Source organism: Penaeus japonicus, unplaced genomic scaffold (genome assembly GCF_977035675.1).
Source record: "Penaeus japonicus unplaced genomic scaffold, GWHDUDI00000001_assembly GWHDUDI00000033, whole genome shotgun sequence".
Classification (NCBI taxonomy): Eukaryota; Metazoa; Arthropoda; class Malacostraca; order Decapoda; family Penaeidae; genus Penaeus; species Penaeus japonicus.
Window position 1 is genome coordinate 24,717,839 of NW_028234435.1, and position 10,000 is coordinate 24,727,838.

A 10,000-nucleotide genomic window follows, 5' to 3' on the forward strand; every position below is an offset into this window, starting at 1 on the left:
TTCATTTTATGTGGTCTTAGTATTCCCATATGCTCATGTATCTTTATTTTTCATTTATACTTCCCTTTTCTTTTTCTTCTTTTCTCTCTCTCTCTCTCTTCTTTTCTCTCTCTTTTTTTTGTGGTGGGGGAGGGGGCTTTTTTTCCTCTTCTCTTTGTTCCTCTCTAGTTCATATCATCTACATATTTTTCTTTCGTCTATTAAATGTTAATACTTTCAAATCCTACAAAAATACAGAAATATGACAGGAATTGGAAAAATACAAATACATCAATACTCATAACATCAATATGTTCGATAAAGATAACAATAATGATAGGGTTAGCAGAACCTCAAAGTGACCTATAACCAATACAGCAGGAAGACAGGAAAACCTTGCTTTGCAACAGATGTGAGAAGAAGAAATCACCACGATTGTATTACCCAGATCGTGCAAAGTTAAAGTGATGAAGACAAATTAATAAATAAATTAGAAAAAATAAAAAGAAGAGAAAAAAAAACAACATTACTATTGAATACCAGTGAACAGGACCTAGATTGACCAAATATCAAGGCCCATTTAAAAACATATTAAACCTACACTGCAATACAAAAGCTACAGATTCTACTTTGCTCGCTTGTATGGGGGTCCAATGAAAACAATTTTATCAGACTGCAACACAAATTTTCAATAATAGGATATACACGACACGAGTTATGACATACGAGTTAGTATTATAGCTTCCCACGACCGGGAGTAAGTGCCTTACGTAAACATGATTTTTATAATGATGATGTTGAGTTTTATTATTTGCAACTGCACATTTGTTTGTGTAAGGAACCCGATATGATAAATCCAACGATTAAAGAAATCTGATAATAATGATGATATCTGTAATAACAGTGATAATGATGGTAGTCATGATCTCAACAATGACAATAATAATGATAGTGATAATGATCATAATGATAAAAATAATGACGATAGTAATAACAATAATGATACTGATGATGATAAAAGTAGTGATAACAATGTGATGATAATAATGATAGTGATAATAATAGTAATATCAATGATAATAATCTTTTCCATCTCTCCCGTTTCTCGCCCTATCTCTGTTTCTCTCTATCTATCTATCTATCTATCTCTCTCTCTCTCTCTCTCTCTCTCTCTCTTTCTCTCTCTATCAATCTATCTATCTATTTATCTATCTATTTCTCTCTCTCTCTGTGTCTCTCTATTTATCTCTATCTCTCTCTCTCTCTCTCTACCTATCTATCACCCTCTTTATCTATCTATCTATCTATCCATCTCTTTCTCCCCTTTCTTCCCATTTCATGACCCGGGAAATGCGTCACGGGAACTAAAGTGGAAACTCTTTGGAAATTATTCATAGTCGCGAATCGGTTCGGTTCTCTGGCCGAGAGCGGTTCCTTCCTCCTCTACACTTGGCCAGACAGCCCGGTTTATTCGAGGCGGTCTTTTCCCTTTGTTTTCCCTTGATATTCTGTCTTGTTTCCCCTCGCTGCTTCTTCTCCTACTTTATCATTTTTCCCCACTGTATTTTTTTTTTTTTTTTCTTATCTTTACGATCTCTTGTCAACATTTTTCTGGGGTTCCCTCGATTCGCTGTCGTCATTCGTTTGTTTTTATCTGTATATTTTTTTTCGGTTTACTCCTTTCCTTTCTCTTTCTCTCGCTCTCTCTCTCTCACTCTTTCTCTTGCTCTCTCACTCCCTCTCTCTCTCTCTCTCTCTCTTTCTGTCTCTGTTTCTGTCTCTGTCTCTGTCTCTCTCTGTCTCTCTCTCTCTCTCTCTCTCTCTCTCTCTCTCTCTCTCTCTCTCTCTCTCTCTCTCTCTCTTCTCTTTCTTCTTTCTCTTTCTTTCTCTCTCTCTCTCTCTCTCTCTCTCTCTCTCTCTCTCTCTCTCTCTCTCTCTCTCTCTCTCTCTCTCTCTCTCTCTCTCTCTCTCTCTCTCTCTCTCTCGTTCTCTCTCTCTCAAATTATTCATCTGTTATCTATCTGTGTTAAAGCGCCCCCCTCCCCTACTCTCTCTCTTTCTCTCTCTCTCTCTCTCTCTCTCTCTATATATATATATATATATATATATATATATATATATATATATATATATATATATATATATATATACCAATCTATCTATCTATCTCCCCCTCAATGTACCTATCTACTGGCTCTCCATTGATCTCTATATCTATATTACAGCATCATACAAACAAAAGCAAGTTAAGTTAAGACTTCAAATCCCCAACAGAATACAACAAACCCTTTCCATATATATCTGAAGACAAACGCAACAAAATAAATACAGCAATGCTAACATAAGTAAAAATGTCAATGCTACTGATAACGATCTCAAGTTCTCTCCTTTTATCTGCCTATTTCTTTCCTTTGTCTTGTAATTGGGCCTGATAAATTACTGAACACAGGGAAGATTCTGATTGCTTGTATTAGTTATATTAGGAGGGGTGAGAGATGGGGGGGGGAGAGGGAGCGAGAGGGAGAGTGAAAGAGAGAGAGAGAGAGTGAGAGAGAGTAAGAGACAGAGGGGGGGTGGAGGGAAACGAGAGAGAGAGGAGGGGGGAGAGAGATAGAGAGAGATAGAGAGAGAGAGAGATTGTGAGAATCATATATTATGGTTATATAAGATATTAATTACAACAATAGATCCACATACGAATATAAGTATTTTCGCACTTTTAAGTAGTGAGGCAATCGTCGGGTCAGGTCAGGTCAACTTTGACTGATAGGTAATTCGCACATAATTGCCCTCCCAAATGCCTAGACCCTCAATAAAAGCTTAATACCCTCGACTGTCACGCATCTTACATTCCAGACTACCTTCCCGCATAACCACCATTGGGGATGGCGGATGCGAACCCATTCCATATAAGCAGGATGTCTGGAACATACAGACAGATCAGGAATCGACTACGCTACCGCTGACGCCTGATTTCTTCTCCTGTTTATACGTGTTGTGATATTGTTTATTACTGTGATCATTGTGCTGTAGTGAATATATCTATCGTGCACCATAACGGCAGACTATCTGTGTTATGGAATAAACCTGTTATGTTCAAATCCTGTGTCTGGCATCACTACCTTATTTGTGGTGGGTTATTAGACTAAGACACCCATCACATTGAGAGAAAAAAAGACAAAGAGAGGGAGAGAGAGAGAGAGAGAGTAAGAGAGAGAGAAAAAAAAGTAAGAGAGAGCAAAGAAAAACAGAATATCTTTCCCCTTCCATTTATCTGTTTTGGCAAATGGCTGATTACTTGTTGAATTAAAAGGCTTGAAAGATCTTACACAAATCCCAAACTTTCTCTTTCATTTTTTTGTTTCGTTGTTTTGCTTCCGGTCTCCTGGGTGTCGATAGTGTTTTGTCTAAGAGGGAAGATTACACATTTATCTATCGTCCTTTTTTTTTTTTTTTTTTTTTTTTTGTCTATTGCCTTTGGGAATTTACAAATAGAGTTTGTATTCCAGAGGATGCACTCACCGAGGAGGGTCATATGATGGCGAAAATAAGAGGGAGAGGAGGAGGTGTAGGAAGAAGAGGAGGAGGGAGTAGAAGAGGAGGAGGTGAAGGAAGAGGACTAAGAAGGGGAGGAAGAACAAGGGCAAGAGAAGAAAAATGAAGATAAGAAGGGAAAGGAAGAAGAACAAGCAGAGAAGAATGAGAGAGAAGAAAAGGAGATAGATGAGGAGGAAAACGAAGAGGAGGAGTAGCAGAAGGAACTAAAAAGAGGAGAAAGAATATAAGAGGCATGTGAAGAAGGAGGAGGAGGAAGAAGTGGTAGTGGAGAAGAGGAAGGAGGAGAAGGAAGGAAGAAGGAAGTTGAAGAAGAGAAGACCTATGTGCAACGTATGTGCGTATATGTGTTCGTATGCTCATGTGTGTGTCTGTGTATCTGTGTGGATCCTAGATGAGGTCATAAAGCCATGTCCATCGAGGCCACATGGCCAAGAGAGTCGTATCGGAAGGCCCTTTTATTGCACGAAATTGCAAGACTTTTTTCAGAGTCAAAATCTGCGCTAAATGTTCTTGGCTCGAGAAGGATAGAGAGAAGGGACAAGATAAAAGCAATTGGTGAATAAAGTAAGGGAATGGCTAAATTAAGAAAATCATTATTAGAGACGAAAAGCGAAGATAGGGAAAATGTGTATTAAGAGATAGATAAATAGGGAAGGTGGAAAAGGAGTGGAATATTCAATACCTCCTTTCCAAAGGACGATGCATAGAAGGAATGATGCGCACAAAAATGACCAGATATGAATATGCAGTAGATACGTACATACACATCCATGCATATACATAATTATATATATATATATATATATATATATATATATATATATATATATATATATATATATATATATGGCAGAAAGAAAAAAAATATAGACAGGGAAGATTTATTTGAAAATAAGACAATAGTTTTAAGATGCATCTGGATCCCATCTTCAGGTCTGAGGAGGAGGAGAAGAGAGTATACAAGAGGGTAATGGTGAAGCAACACGGTGCAAGAATGGCAAGTGGGACAAGTGAACGGAAACGAAGGCAGGTCAGGTCAGGTCACCGGATCGGGCTGTCTGAGAATGTGGGAAACAAGAAGACTGTCGACAAGGGGAAAAAAATGCTGAGATTAAAATTCGGCAATCTGTTCACGAAGGAAGATTCCACCAATCTGCGAGCATGGACATCAGCGGAAGGATACAGAATGTGGGCAGATCAATCCATTGGTGTCAAAAGAGAGCGTTGGTAGAGTGTCCCCTGAATACAGAGTACTTGTATTGGGACAAGCTTGTTGAAATAAGCACCGGTCTCCCCAAAGTGCTGCTTCTCACCGGAGGAGCAGAAGAGGGAGGACAGGTGTGGACCAGATTGCGGCGGAGAGTGTTTACCTGGCGAAAGGTAAGCCTGCAGTTGAGAGGGTGCAGCGAGTGACGAAGAGAGTGGATTTCCTCGGTGTAAGGAAGGCTGAGGACAGGCAGGTGAAGTCTTTCTGGGGGGGTCATGGTAGAAGGTGCGGCGGGTGTTGGAAAACGCGGACTCAAGAACAAAACGAAGGTACCCCAGCTTGCCGAAGGAGCGACGTAGAAAATCGATCTCTCCATCCAGATGCTGCGGGTCAAAGATGCGAAGGGCACGAAGGAAGATGGATGTAACGACACCTCTCTTAACGTGGAAGGGATGGTAGGAGAAGTGTATATACATCCCGCTGTGCATGGATTTTCTATACACTGAAAAGAGAGTCACCAGATCGATGAACTAAGGTGTCCAAGAAGGGGAGCTGGTCGTCGGCCTCCCATTCCACCTTGAAGCGAAAGGAAAGAGAGAGGGAATTCAGCTTCTCCAGGAAATCCGGGAAGAGAGCAGGGTCATGAGGCCAGATGGCAAAGACGTCGTCGACGAATCTCAGTCATATTGCAGGACGAAGGGAGATGGAGGAAAGAAGCTTTGCCTCGAAGTACTAAATGAACAGATTGGCCAGGACAGGAGAAAGGGGAGAGCCCATAGCAAGACCGAATGTCTGAGGGTAGAAACGTCCTTCGAAATAGGAGCTGGAGGTACGTCGACGACGCCTTTGCCTTCTGGCGTCTTGACCTGCTTTCTTCCCTGATTTCCTGGAGAAGCTGAATTCCCTCGCTCCCGTTACCTCACGCCGGCCACCCTTCTCACAGACCACCCGACCCGGTAACCTGTGTATATACATGTGTATGTGTGTGTGTATGTGTGTGTGTGTATGTATGTATGTATATATACACATGTAAATAATGTGTGTATATAAATATACATACACATGCACACACACACACACACACATATATATATATATATATATATATATATATATATATATATATATATATATATATATATATATGTATATGTCATGTTATAATCATGATAATCTAAATACGCTTACATTTATCATATAACTGTAGATCAGGTGGAAGAGGCTGAGAGAGAGAGAGAGAGAGAGAGAGAGAGAGAGAGAGAGAGAGAGAGAGAGAGAGAGAGAGAGAGAGAGAGAGAGAGAGAGAGAGAGAGAGAGAGAGAGAGAGAAAGGGAGAGGAAGCAAGAAACAAAAAGCTAAATTAGGCGCGACAAAGAGACGACAGCTGAGTGACGTCATCTTTTCACAACCGAGAATATGAACACCTCCTTCTGTTTACTTCTACACTGTTTGGAGAAAGAGGAAAGGGGGGATACGTAAGAAATGAACGAGGGAATTTTCTGATAGGTGGGAGAACACAGGGGAAAAAATAATAGCCAAAATGAGGAGAAACAAGTATGATTTGCCTCTTTCCACCCTTAATATTTTTTGGGGGGAAAATCATTTCAAATTCCTCCATATCTTACAAGTTAAATTCTCTCCAAAGTCCAGCAAGAGAGTTAATTTGTATCTTAACCATTTACTTAAATCAAAGACAGGAAAGAAAGCAACTTGACTTAACAAATTAATGGATATATCTAGCAATACCATATCTGGAGACATTTGGCAACGACCTTGGCCCCGCCCCTAAAATTCAAACCGAAATTAAAGAAAACGGAAGGAATTCTATGAACACGAATTTAACGAAGGAATGTTAACGACCTTTTCCCTTGTTTGCCAATTTAGGCCTCGGCTCTTGAAGAAGGCGACTATTCCCCACGGTGCCTGCGAATAAAAGAGCAGATGAATGTAAATGACTAATCTCTATTGGGGATTGTGGAGAGGAAGAAAGGATTTTTTTTTTAATAGAGGCAGATGAAGTCATTTGATATTAAGTAATGGGGGTTGGGAATTCAAGCCACCGAGAGAGGAAGAGAGGTTGATATTCAGAGGTTTTGCAATTAGGGGATGGAAACACAGAGGGAAAATTAATGATAGATGGTGAAGTAATTAAAAAAAAAACATAGAAATAGAAATGGTAATTAATGTCAAGGTGTTTTTCAAATGTTTGTATTTCATTTCATCTAGTAGTTTAAAATTTCGAAAAAGTTGAGTAGAAAATAAAAAAGAGGCAGATTGAAGCAAAAAAATATATATAGATAAATTGAGGAAGGGATAATAAGGGGAAAAGGTCGAAATGAAACGGTTTGAAATTACGGAAAGGAGAATAGGAATAAGATAAAGCAGAGATAGATGACGATACAACATGAAACTACGGATATAAAAAATGAAACGAGAGAAAAAAATACAGAACCCCCTCGAAATTACAGAAACAAAAAAAAAATAATAAAATACTGAAATGGGGGGATTCGCAACCAACAGTCACGTGCCAGGCAGTCGACGACGAGTGACTGGCGCTTGTGTGTGAGTGGGGGTTTGACAGAGCGGTTCGTCTCGTCTCGACTCCAGGCGCTAGAATTATCGTCCCGTCACGTTGAATTCAGACACTGCAAATTGGACTTTGATGGCGCCACTGCACTTGAACGCTTGACATGCAGAGAGACAAACGGGCGCTGGCACGAAGGAGGGTAGAGGCAGAATGGGGAAAAGAGAGGGCGAGAAAGAGAATGAGTGAGAGCGTGAGTGAACGAGACAGATAGAGAGATAGAGGCAGAGAGAGAAAAAAAAAACGCCAATAACTCACTATGTTTTTATGAAATTCTTGATTGTCATTCATACTTTTCTCAAGGTGTAAACACATATAAATAGAGGTATCGATGGATAGAGACATAGGGATAGATGAAGATAGATAATTATGTAGGTACATAATTAATACAGTCTGAGAACAAGACCGAGCAAAAATCACAAGATGATTGATTAATGAAAAAGAGATATGATGAAAACAGGATATAAGTATTTTGCTTGTGATCAAACTTTAATAAAATGCTTAGATGATACTTCAAACTTTCGCACTTTTGTTAATAAAGCTGCGTCCCCGGTCCGAAGTTGCAAAGTTTGGTTTAGTGATATATATATATATATATATATATATATATATATATATATATATATATATATATATATATATATATATACATACCTGTATATATATATATATATATATATATATATATATATACATACCTGTATATATATATATATATATATATATATATATATATATATATATATATACCTAATATATATGTATATGTATATATATATATATATATATATATATATATATATATATATATATATGCACATACACACACACACACACACACACACACACACACACACTTCTCTCCCCTTCTTTATAACCCACTTTCTCTCTCTCTCTCTCTCTCTCTCTCTCTCTCTCTCTCTCTCTCTCTCTCTCTCTCTCTCTCTCTCTCTCTCTTTCCTTCTTTTCCCCCTCTGTCTCATCTTTTCATCCTTCTTATCTGCATTTTCCACACACATATTTCCTGCGACAAGTGAACAGGAATCCTTTGGGGGTTTTATCTGGGAATGTGTCAGCATTCTTGGCTGAGGTATTGTCGCCAAATATTTGCTGGATCGATTTTTTAATGCAGAGAGAGAGAGCGCGCGCGAAAGTGAGAGAGAGAGAGAGAGAGAGAGAGAGAGAGAGAGAGAGCGAAAGTGAGAGAGAGAGATAGTGGAAATTAGAGATGGAGAGAATGGGAGAGAGAGAAGGAATGAGAGACCGAGAGAGAGAGTTCAGAAACTCGTAACTCACGCTATACTGACGATGTGTTATCGAAACGTTAATTACATATCTGGAATTGTGAAATTATTCACCCTCGATTATGCAACTCCTTCAGCTGCCACAATGAATTTGTTCCTATTTCAGGGTATGACCATTGTAACATGTTATCTCATCATTGCGTCACATAAAGGATAAGTTGCTACATTCTCCTAGGAGATAGGAATGAATGTAAAAATGCGTGTAGTTGGAATGATTAGAATAATATTCTCATTGACAGAATGAGGCATAATTGAGACGTTGACCAATAAATAATAAAATAAATAAATAAATAAAAACAAAAACAAAAACAGACACCTAACAATGAGGGATAAAGTTTCCTACGACATCCTTGGGAAATAAGCGAGAGGAAAATACTAAAAAAAATACAAGATGAATTATCCTCAGATAATGAATTACTAAATGGTTAATTTGGAGTGAATTTGTGTGTCGCGCCTCGAGTGAAACCCTCAGCTGTGGAGAGAGATTAGCGAGCTGACAATTAGAGCGAAATGCCGACTGTGTATGGGACACGAGAACGAAATACTTGAGGCAGCGATGGCAGATGTGGATTTCGAGGTCTATGTGGACTGAGAGCGGTGGAATCAGAAATTTACTTAATGTGGATTGGACTGTAATGGAGCTGAAAGGTGGAATAAGGAAGAAGAAAAAAATATATGGGTGTAAATGTGGTGAATATTATGGAATGAGGTGTAACGAAATGGGCATTCAGAAGTGAAGAAGAAAAAAAGTGCGGAGAAAGAGTGAAGGAATGAGATAAATCTTCAGAATGATAAACTCAATTCCCTGAGTGGGTCGGTGGTCAGAAAATCATGTGGGTACTGCGGCCTGAGGGTTGTGAGAACAAGAGGACATGAGGGTAGGGAGAGGGCGCCCTCTTGATAACGGAATGAAAGGAGAAATATAAGCTCGGATGTGAGGAGGAGAGGCATGTCTGAGATGAGGGGAGATCCCTTTTCTATGGGGGAGCACTACTGAGGGGAGATATCTCACTTCACTTTGGAATTCCTAACAGGGGAGAAACTGCAAAGATGCAGTGGCTCGCCTTGAGGGGAGACGATGCAACGACGATGCAATCCGAAGAAGAATTAGTGAAGTGGCAGTACCAGTACCAGGTCTACTGATGTGATGTTATGCAATATGATTAAATATAATGTTAAAAAATTAAATACAACTAATAAATACAACTTCAACAAGTTTATTTGAGATGATATTGATACGAGGATAAGGATCATGGCAGAAAAAAGTCAGAAAAGGGTACAGGAGGAATTTAACTTATGTGGAAACATTTTTTTAGTTGTATGATTAATGGTAAAAAAAGTAACACGAAAATTTATGATGTCCATGTA